Source organism: Microcaecilia unicolor, chromosome 2 (assembly GCF_901765095.1).
Source record: "Microcaecilia unicolor chromosome 2, aMicUni1.1, whole genome shotgun sequence".
Classification (NCBI taxonomy): Eukaryota; Metazoa; Chordata; class Amphibia; order Gymnophiona; family Siphonopidae; genus Microcaecilia; species Microcaecilia unicolor.
The window spans coordinates 4393238-4405226 of NC_044032.1; positions in this window are offsets into that span (position 1 = coordinate 4393238).

An 11989-nucleotide genomic window follows, 5' to 3' on the forward strand; every position below is an offset into this window, starting at 1 on the left:
GGGGGGGGGGGGGGAGGTAGGTTGGGAAGCCATGGAAGGAATAAAATTGATTGTGGGGAGGGAGGGATATTGGAAATGGCGTGGGGGGGGGGGGGGGGACTGAGAGGGGAATGCACAATCTTGGAAAAAGATGGAGAGCAGCTGAGAGGAGGTCAGGAAGGGGTTTTTCTACCATAGAGTTGGCAGGTGACGTACTAGATAATGGCAGGGGATAAATTAAAAATTAATCCGCTGCCGGAAAAAATGACTTTAAAGGCATACCACAAATATGATCATATACAATTCCTCCACATATATTCAGAACTGTCTTAATTATATCTGCTTGCTATATTACTATCATGTTTTTTATTATAATGCTACCCAAGATCCTTCTGTACCATTAAATGTATATTTTCTAATTATATTTCCACCTATCACGATGTATTGTAAGCCACACTGAGCCTGCAAAGAGGTGGGAAAATGTGGGATACAAATGCAATAAATAAATAAACTGTATTCAAAACAGTATATCACTTTGCAGGGAAAAAAAAGGCCTCAAAGAGCTCCTAGATCTTAATCAATCTATCGGAGCGGAAACAGATCACAGGGATCTTACCTTCGTCATTGGCCCAAAAAAACCTAATATTAGCACCATCACTTACGTTTCACGGTGATGCTCTTGGACCGCGTTGCCCTAAATACTGCTGTGCTCTCTTGAACTCTTGTGCCCTGAGCTGACGATGGCCAGCGTTTCGCAAGGCTGCTTCAGGGTCTCAGGAAGAAGGTCATTTTCAAAAAAAGATAAGTACATAAGTAATGCCACACTGGGAAAAGACCAAGGGTCCATCGAGCCCAGCATCCTGTCCACGACAGCGGCCAATCCAGGCCAAGGGCACCTGGCAAGCTTCCCAAACGTACAAACATTCTATACATGTTATTCCTGGAATTGTGGATTTTTCCCAAGTCCAGTTAGTAGCGGTTTATGGACTTGTCCTTTAGGAAACTGTCCAACCCCCTTTTAAACTCTGCTAAGCTAGCCGCCTTCACCACATTCTCCGGCAACGAATTCCGGAGTTTAATTACGCGTTGGGTGAAGAAAACTTTTCTCCGATTTGTTTTAAATTTACTACACAGTAGTTTAATCGCATGCCCCCTAGTCCTAGTATTTTTGGAAAGCGTGAACAGACGCTTCACATCCACCTGTTCCACTCCACTCATTATTTTATATACTACTACTACTACTACTATTTAGCATTTCTATAGCGCTACAAGGCATACGCAGCGCTGCACAAACATAGAAGAAAGACAGTCCCTGCTCAAAGAGCTTACAATCTAATAGACAAAAAATAAATAAAGTAAGCAAATCAAATCAATTAATGTGAACGGGAAGGAAGAGAGGAGGGTAGGTGGAGGCGAGTGGTTACAAGTGGTTACGAGTCAAAAGCAATGTTAAAGAGGTGGGCTTTCAGTCTAGATTTAAAGGTGGCCAAGGATGGGGCAAGACGTAGGGGCTCAGGAAGTTTATTCCAGGCGTAGGGTGCAGCAAGACAGAAGGCGCGAAGTCTGGAGTTGGCAGTAGTGGAGAAGGGAACAGATAAGAAGGATTTATCCATGGAGCGGAGTGCACGGGAAGGGGTGTAGGGAAGGACGAGTGTGGAGAGATACTGGGGAGCAGCAGAGTGAATACATTTATAGGTTAGTAGAAGAAGTTTGAACAGGATGCGAAAACGGATAGGGAGCCAGTGAAGGGTCTTGAGGAGAAGGGTAGTATGAGTAAAGCGACCCTGGCGGAAGATGAGACGGGCAGCAGAGTTTTGAACCGACTGGAGAGGGAGAGGTGACTAAGTGGGAGGCCAGCAAGAAGCAGATTGCAGTAGTCTAAACGAGAGGTGACAAGGGTGTGGATGAGGTTTTGGTAGAGTGCTCGGAAAGAAAGGGGCGGATTTTATGGATGTTGTAAAGAAAGAAACGACAGGTCTTGGCGGTCTGCTGGATATGAGCAGAGAAGGAGAGAGAAGAGTCAAAAATGACCCCAAGTTTTCGAGCTGAGGAGACAGGGAGAATGAGAGAGCCATCAACAGAAATAGAAAACGGGGGGAGCGGGGAGGTGGGTTTGGGGGGGAAAATGAGAAGCTCGGTTTTGGTCATATTTAATTTCAGGTGGCGTTGAGACATCCAGGCAGCAATGTCAGACAAGCACGCTGAAACTTTGGTTTGGATGCAAGGTGAGATATCAGGGGTAGAAAGGTAGATTTGGGAGTCATCAGCATAGAGATGGTAGGAAAAGCCATGGGATGAGATTAATGAACCAAGGGAAGAAGTGTAGATAGAAAAGAGGAGGGGACCAAGAACAGAACCCTGAGGTACGCCGACAGGCAGAGGGATAGAAGTAGAAGAGGATCCACCAGAGTGAACACTAAAGGTGTGGAGGGAGAGGTAGGAAGAGAACCAGGAAAGGACAGAGCCCTGGAATCCAAGTGAGGACAGGGTATCGAGAAGTATGCTGTGATCGACAGTGTCAAAAGCAGCGGAAAGATCAAGAAGAATGAGGATGGAATATTGACCTCTGGATTTAGCCAGTAATCGGTCATTGGAGACTTTAGTGAGCGCAGTTTCGGTTGAGTGGAGAGGGCGAAAACCAGATTGTAATGGGTCAAGAATAGCATGTGAGGAGAGAAAATCAAGGCAGCGGCGGTGAACAAACAGCACGCTCAAGTAATTTGGAGAGAAAAGGAAGGAGGGAGATGGGTCGGTAATTAGAGGGACAAGTAGGGTCAAGTGAAGGCTTCTTAAGGAGAGGTGTGACCACAGCATGTTTAAAGGCAGCAGGGACAGTCGCAGTGGAAAGTGAGAGGTTGAGAATGTGACAGATAAAAGGAATAAGAGTAGGAGAGATGGCATTAAGAAGGTGGGTGGGAATGGGATCAGAGAAACAGGTGGTACATTTTGAGGAAGAAAGGAGAAGTGTAGTTTCCTCAATAGTAACTTCAGGAGAGGAGGAAAGGGAATGAGGGGAAGGAGAGAGAGGGGAACGGACTAGTGGAGGGAGAGCTGGTGAGGTAGAGAAAGCAAGGTTTATCTTTTGAACCTTGTTGTGAAAGAATTCAGCAAGGGTCTGAGGAGATAATGAAGGGGGAGTTGGGGGAGGGGGCACCTTGAGGAGAGAGTTCAATGTGGTGAAGAGAAGTCGAGGATTAGAGCCAAGAGAGTTGGTCAGTTGGATATAATAATCCTGTTTGGCACGTGAAAGAGCAGATTGGAAGGAGGTCAGCATGAACTTAAAGTGTAAGAAATCAGCAAGGGCCCGAGATGTCTCCCCTCAGCCGTCTCTTCTCCAAGCTGAAAAGCCCTAGCCTCCTTAGTCTTTCTTCATAGGGAAGTCGTCCCATCCCCGCTATCATTTTAGTCGCCCTTTGCTGCACCTTTTCCAATTCCACTATATCTTTCTTGAGATGCGGAGACCAGAATTGAACACAATACTCAAGGTGTGGTCGCACCATGGAGCGATATAACGGCATTATAACATCCTCACACCTGTTTTCCATACCTTTCCTAATAATACCCAACATTCTTTTTTTTTTTTTAAATATTTTTATTACTTGAGGAGTCAGTTATCATACAGCATATGTCTTCGACTTAACAGAACCTATACAGTCATAATAACACTCTTTGTACATCAACATATAATAACTCTATATCCATCTGATCTCCACAGCATTTTATTTATTACCCCTTTCCTCCCTCCCTCCCATCTCCCGTCCCTCCCCCATTGCCCCTCCCCAGTGAGTTTCCCAACTAAACATAGACTCTACTGTCCCTACTTGGAGCATTGTTGTGAGAGCAAAACCTGAGTTCTTCCCCAGAGATCTCGGTATTGGCGAAGTCTGAGAGCGTTAGCAAATTTATATGTCATGCTTACCCAGCTACCCATTTCTACCATACATGACTTCCACGATTCCAGGTCCGGGGGCTCCTCAGCAACCCACACTTTTAATATACACTTCTTCAAAATTATCATGGCTAGTAATATGAATTTGGTCTGGGCCGCACCCAATCCCTGCTTTTGGAGTGACTCCCCACATCCCATCAGGGTAACAGAATACTGCCACTCTACTGTACGTTGCAATATCTCTTCTAGTAGGTGCAACGCCCTTGTCCAGAACTCATGTAATGATGGACACTCCATAAAGGAATGCAAAAATGAACCCACATTCCTCTTACATTTGTTACACATGTCCTCCTCCCACATCCCCAATACCTTCCCTCTGGCCTTCGTGATGTGCACCCTGTATAGGATCCTGTACTGAATGTCCTGTAATGATGCATTCGGAGTTGTCTTCCCCAGATTTTGAAAAGCTGCCCCCAGGCGTTCCACCATGACCTCTTCTACTATATCTCTGCTCCATTCTTCTGCTAAGTGTGACATATGGGGCGCTTTTTTGTGGTCTCTGATCGCTTGATGCCATCTTGACATCCCATTACTTAGTGGGCTAGTCTGCATAAACAATAAATCTAATTTAGTGAACCGAGCTAAAGACCGAGTCCTGCGCTCTTCACTTAGCACGTAATCTCGGACTTGCAAATAAGCAAAAAATTGTGAGCCAGCTATCTGCAGTTCATGCTTTACCGTATCAAAGGTTGGAAAGGCATCATCTCCCTCTTTTCGGAACTGTCCTATAAACCGACATCCCTTGTCCCGCCAGCTCCCGAATACCGACACGCCCTGCCCTGCTGGGAAAGCCATATTTCCCACTAACGGCATAAATGGACTGACCCCCTTACCCGCCTCTCCATGTCCTCTCCACCACCTCCATGCCCGTTGTAACGCAGCCACATAGGGGTTCCCCACTATTTTCCGGGCTCCCTGCACTGCCCAAGACTCTAACACCGTAAAGGGGTCATTAGGACTACACCAGCTCTCCCAAAATCCCGGGAGCGCATAATGCCCCTCCCCCGAGACCAATTCATGTATCCACCGCATTAACGCTGCCACATTATATCTCCTCAGGTCTGGGAGTCGGAGCCCTCCCTGTGCTTTACCGTATACCAGTTTGGTGAATGCTATCCTTGGGCGCTTAGAATGCCAAATAAAGGTGCTTACTATGCTTTTATATTGTTTCTCTTCCTCCCTTCCCACCCACAGTGGCAGCATTTGCAATGGGTACAATAACTTAGGCAATAACACCATCTTTACTAATGCAATCCTACCCATGAAATTTACTGGGAACTCCTTCCACTTTTTACACAATTGTTTTACCTCTTCTATGCGTCCAACTAAATTCCGTTTGTATACCCAGGCCATGTCTGCACTCAGGTATACCCCAAGATATTTGATACCTCCTTGTGCCCGACGTAGTGGGAAGCTCAGCAAATCAAAACAACGACACGCTTCATTGACCGCCAACGCCTCCGATTTTCAAAATTTATGCTAAGGCCTGAGAAGGCCCCAAATTCTCGAATAATCTGCATAACTACCGGTAAATTTTCAGTTGCGTCGTCTATCAGCAGCAACATGTCGTCTGCGAACAGATTTATTTTATATTCTTCTCCTCCCACTTTTATCCCTTTCAAGCTCGTTTCCTGTCTGATTTTGGCTGCCAGTGGTTCTAAAGTTAAGATAAATAGTAAGGGCGACAAAGGACACCCCTGTCGGGTCCCTCTTCCCAAAGCAAATGCTTCCGATAAGGAGTCATTTATGAGTATTTGAGCCGTCGGGGAGCTGTATAGTGCCTTAATCCAGCTCAAGAATTCCCCCTGGATGCCGAAACGCCCCAAGATCCAGAACATATATTTCCAGATCACCTTATCAAAGGCTTTCTCGGCATCCAGGCTGGCCAAAATAGCATCCCCTCTCCTCCCCTTCCCTTCCAACAAAACTCTACACACTTTTAAGATGTTGGCCGATGCATATCTTCCCTTAACAAATCCTACCTGATCAGGATGTACTATACAAGGCACCACTTGTCCCAAACGGCTCGCGAGCACTGCCGCTAATATCTTTACATCTTGGTTCAGCAGTGAGATTGGCCTATAGGAGCCTACCAGCTCTCCGTCCCTCCCAGGCTTGGGAAGCACCACTATATGTGCATGATTTAAGACCGAGCCCATATTGCCCGCTTCTCTTATATCTTCACACATTGCAATAAACGGCGCCACTATCATATCTTGGAGGATTTTATAATATTCCCCTCCCAACCCATCGGGACCTGGTGCTTTTGCTAAGGCTAATCGTTTAATGATATTTTGTACCTCCTTCCCCTGAATCGGAGCGTTCAACATCTGCTGCTGCTCTACCGTTATGTTAGCCAAACCCACCCCCTCAAGGAATTCTCTACATTTATCCTCTGGGAAGGACCCCTCTTCATACAGGGAAGAGAAGAAATGTACAAACTCCCCTTGAATTTCTGTTGCTGTAGCACATACTCTCCCCTGCACGTTTTTAATTTTACTTATGTACTTCCTCGTTGACCTCTGATTTACAAGAGACGCCAACATTTTACCAGTTTTATTGCCCCATTGCTGTAATTTATATTTATACAATTTAACATTATACATCGCACCCTCATCCAGCACAACCTGTATGTTTTTCCTACACTCCACGTATGCCTGTCTATTGCCTTCGGTTGGGCGGCCTATCAATGTCCTGCGCACTTCTCGCAGTTGTGTAGTAAGCACCTTTATTTTCTCCCCCCGAGCTTTATTCTTAGAAGCAACATAGGAAATGATCTTCCCTCTTAACACTGCCTTTGCAGCTTCCCAAAAAATCCTTGGGCTCACCTCCTGTGTGTCATTGTCTTTTATATAATCCAGCCAGCACTGCCTCAGATAGGTACAGAAGTCCCTGCTTCTATATAACGCCGGATTCATCCGCCAGCGGTCCGGGCCCTCCCTTTTTCCCCAAGATAACTCCACCCACACTAGGGCATGATCTGACACAGCTGGCTCTTCTATTCCCGAGCGAGTCACTACGACACTAAGTGAATACGATACCAGCAGATAGTCAAGGCGTGAATGGGCCCCGTGGGGGTGGGAAAAAAAGGTGTAATCATGATCTTCTAAGTGTTGCTGCCTCCATATGTCCACTAATGCTAAATCTTTCAGTAGTAAATTTACTCCCTTATCCTCATGATCCCTTCCCGCTCTCCGCGCTGGCTTGCAATCAATTGAAGGGTCACTTGTAATGTTGAAGTCCCCCCCAACTATAAGCTGGTAATTGTCTAATGTTACCAACTTAGCTGTCAGTAGAGTAAAAAATTTATGGTTATAAACATTGGGAGCATAAACACTACATAGTCCCACCCTTTTCCCTTGCAGGTCACCTGTCACTATTAAAAAACGCCCTTCAGGGTCCTGATACATGTTATGCAAATCAAAAGCCACATTTTTCTTAAGCAATATTGCCACCCCTCGTTGTCTGCCATTGTATGCAGCAAAGAATACATCCCCTACCCAGTCTTTCTTTAGCTTAAGATGTTCTAATTTATTTAAGTGGGTTTCCTGAAGCATGGCCACATCCGCTTTTTGGCGCTTGAGGGCCTGCAGTATTTTAGTTCTCTTTACTGGGGAATGTACTCCGTCCACATTCAATGACACAATCTTAAGATTAACCATTAGGGATAGAGCATTTCTTGTCAATTCGTGCTCCAGTTCCCGGTATAATCTGCGGGCCTCCCAGCTGAGCCCCCAGACTTAACACACATTGTACCTGTTTCTGTTGGTTCTCAGACTGTCCTCTCTTTTTACTCTCTGGTCTTGTTCTTCCCCCCCCACTGTCCGTTCACTCTCCACATGAGTATTTTTTGAGAAACTTTTACTCCCTCCCACCCTCCTCTCCCCCCCCTTGGTTGCTCCCCCCCCCCCCCCCCCCCCCATCCTGCCCCTACCAGTCTTACCCTGTAAGTCCACATACCCCTTGTGCATATCAAAACTCAACATACACACTCCCCTTCACACCACCAACTCTCCCGAACTCCACACTCACTACCCCTACCTCCCCTCTCCCCCCGGGGATATCCCACACCCCGCTCAACACAGACTTTTCTTATTCATTCCATTATACTCCTATAACTAGACACTTGCGCTCCCTAAAGTAGGGAAAAACATGAATGTTAGTAAAAACATGGGCATACTTAAAGGTCCAACTTGTAAACTGTGTAACTTAAACTGGGCAGTTCATGGCACAGGATTTCTCTTCACTATAATTGCGCTTACATGCTGCTCTGGCCAGCTGCATATTCGTTGCCTTCTTTAAGCGCCTTATATCCTTGCCTCTTCCACTGCCCTTCAACTCCAGAGAGATGAAAAAAGCGCCTCCAGCATATCTCCTCTCTTTTACTGTTCTCTTTCATGGCAAGGTAGTCACAAATTTTTCCAGCTCCGCCGCCTCACTAAAAAACAAAGTTTTGTTCTCATGCATCACCCGCACCTTTGCCGGGTATAGTAAAGCGAAACGGACTCCCTTGTCATACAATCTTTTACAGTGACGACCCATAACTTTCCGCTGGTCAGATACTATGGTCGAGTAGTCCTGAAAAAGCAGGATTTTCTCTCCTTCATATGTAAGGCCCGATTTATTCCTGTATGCTTGCAGTAGTGCTTCCTTGTCCATATAATTCAACAGCTTTGCTAGCACTTGCCTTGGCCTGCTCTCATTCTCTCTTATCACTCCTACTCTGTGCACTCTCTCCACCTGCAGGGGAATTTTTCTGGTGTCCAGGCCAAACTCCTTAGGCCGCCATTGTTCCACCATTTTTCGTAAGTCCATTGCTTTCACGGACTCTGGGATGCCCACAAGCCGAAGATTATTTCTTCTGCTGCGATTTTCCAGATCATCTGCCTTCTGGGTCAGCTGCTCGCATTTTCTTTCCAAGGCTGCCACTCGCTCGTTCGTGTTCGCCGCCGTATCCTCACATGTCGAGACTCTGTCCTCCACATGCTGCAGTCTGGCGCTCTGGCGTTCCAGCGCCTCGCGAACTTGGTCTACCGACGTCTGCAGCTTGGTTAATTTGTCCTCCAACATCACGGAAATTTGTTGTACCATATCCCGCACCATGTCAGCTGGCAGCGGGCCCGCCATCGCTGTCTCCGGAGCCGCCGCCATCTTGCCTTGCGTCGCGCTGATGTTTTGCTTTCCCCGCGGGGTCTTGGCGGGCATAACCTCCTTCACGCTCAACGCAGCGCTTTCCCGACTCGTTCTCTTTGTGCCTCTCACCTTCCGCCGTCTGCAGTTGCAGGTATGGAACTCACCCCGGGGGGAGGTCGGTGTTTAAATAGCTGATTTTTAAGCGCTTGAGTCGGAGCCGGTTTCAGAGGTCTCCGCTCAGCTCCGCGTCATCACGTGACCCTCAATACCCAACATTCTATTCACTTTCCTAGCCGCAGCAGCACACTGAGCAGAAGGTTTCAGTGTATTATCAACGACGACACCCAGATCCTTTTCTTGGTCCGTAACTCCTAACGTGGAACCTTGCATGACGTAGCTATAATTTGGGTTCTTTTTTCCCACATGCATCACCTTCCACTTGCTCACATTAAACGTCATCTGCCATTTAGTCGCCCAGTCTCCCAGTCTCGTAAGGTCCTTCTGTAATTTTTCAAATTATGAACCTTAACAAAAACTAATGTTGAACTACACAGCTTACTCCTGTGTGTATGGACGTCCATCTTTTGTGTTCGAAAATACCATGGACGTTTTGCAATTTGGACGTATTTGAGTTTTGGCCATTTTTGAACAAAAAAAAAAAGTCCAATTGTAAAACGTCCAAAATCAAGCCATTTGGACATGGGAGGAGCCAGCATTTTTAGTAGACTGGTCCTCTGCCATCCCAGGACAGCAATCGCCCCTAGGGGGCACTGCAGTGGACTTCATAAAATGCTCCCAGGTACACATCTCACCATTGCTCCCTTACCTTGTGTGCTGAGTCCCCCCAAAACCCAATATCCCCAACTGTACACCAATGTCATAGCCCTAATGGGTGCAGGGGGCACCTATATGTGGGTACAGTGGTTTTCTGGTGAGTTTTGGAGGGCTCACAGTTTCCTCCACAAGTGTAACAGGTAGGGGGAGTATGGGCCTGGGTCCACATGTCTGAAGTGCACTGCACCTACTACTGTTATTATTTATTGCATTTGTATCTCACATTTTCCCACCTATTTGCGGGTTCAGTGTGGCTTACAATACGTTGTGAATGGTGGAAATACAATTTGTTACTAAACTACTCCAGGGACCTGCATTCTGCTGTCATGAATCTGGGTATACCATCTGAGGCTGACAAGTAATGTTCTTCAACACCAGTGTTGCCAGATGGGTGGGTTTCCCACCCAATTGGGCTGGTTTTTAAGCCAGGATGCTGGAAATTTTTGAAGGCTGCGGGCTGCGGGAAATTGGGCTTCTTTTTCGTTGCAGCTGTGCGGGGTTTGTGCTCTTTTCCGGGGCTTCTATTGGTCCAATTTGGTCCAATAGAAGCTTTTCCGGGGCTTCTATTGGTCCAATTTGGGCCAATAGAAGCTTTTCCGGGGTAGGGTTGACATCAGGGGCGGGGTTAATGACATCAGAGATGACGTCAGGGGTGGGGCTAACAACGTCAGGGGCGGGGGCCGGTGATGTTGGGGGCGGGGGCGGTGACGTTGGAGGCGGGGTTTGACTTTGGGTGGGTTTTGGGCTGGTTTAGGGCCGATTTTGGGTGGGGAAAATTTTTCCCATCTGCCCACACTGTTCAACACACTTTTGGGGGTGGGAGGGGGTTAGTGACCACTGGGGGAATAAGGGGATGTCATCCCTGATTCCCTTCAGTGGTCATCTGGTCATTTGGGGCACCTTTTTGTGCCTTATTCATAACAAAAACAGGTCTAGCTCAAAACGTCTAAGTTTTAGTGCTGGATGTTTTTGCTTTGTTCCATTATGGCTGAAAGACGTCCAAGTATTAGGAACGCCCAAGTCCCGCCTTGAACACGCCCCCTTATGATTTGAATGCACTTCTAACGGACTTCGGAGAAAGACATCCAAAATGAGGTTTTGATTATACCGATTTGGACGTTCCTGTGAGATGGACGTCCAAATGCCGATTTATGTCACTTTTTTTTTTTTTTTGTTACATTTGTACCCCGCGCTTTCCCACTCATGGCAGGCTCAATGTGGCAGGCAATGGAGGGTTAAGTGACTTGCCCAGAGTCACAAGGAGCTGCCTGTGCCGGGAATCGAACTCGGTTCCTCAGTTCCCCAGGACCAAAGTCCACCACCCTAACCACTAGGCCACTCCTCCACTGTTGCTACTATTTGAGATTCTACATGGAATGTTGCTATTCCACTAGCAACATTCCATGTAGAAGTCGGCCCTTGCAGATCACCAATGTGGCCGCGCAGGCTTCTGCTTCTGTGAGTCTGACGTCCTGAACATACGTGCAGGACGTCAGACTCACAGAAACAGAAGCCTGCACAGCCTTCTACAAGGAATGTTGCTAGTGGAATAGCAACATTCCATGTAGAATCTCCAATAGTAGCAACATTCCATGTAGAATCTCCAATAGTATCTATTTTATTTTTGTTACATTTGTACCCTGCGCTTTCCCACTCATGGCAGGCTCAATGCGGCTTACATGGGGCAATGGAGGGTTAAGTGACTTGCCCAGAGTCACAAGGAGCTGCCTGTGCCGGGAATCGAACTCAGTTCCTCAGTTCCCCAGGACCAAAGTCCACCACCCTAACCACTAGGCCACTCCTCCCTATCTCTTTTGAAAATGAGCCTGTTGGTAAACCATGCCACACATATGTATAGTAGGGGACAGGGTTCAACAGGTAGTTAATCATGGTGGTCAGGTAGACCCTGCAGCCATGTACATGAGTATCTTCTATGCACATTAAGTCATGAAGTTACGAGGTTGCAAACCACAGAAAGCATGGGTGCCATTCCATTTGTAGGACACGTGTGACATAACGATGCAGCACTAACAGTCTGTATCTACTGATGAGTTGCATCCAGAACAGTCATCAAGGCCTAGTAACAGTCATCTG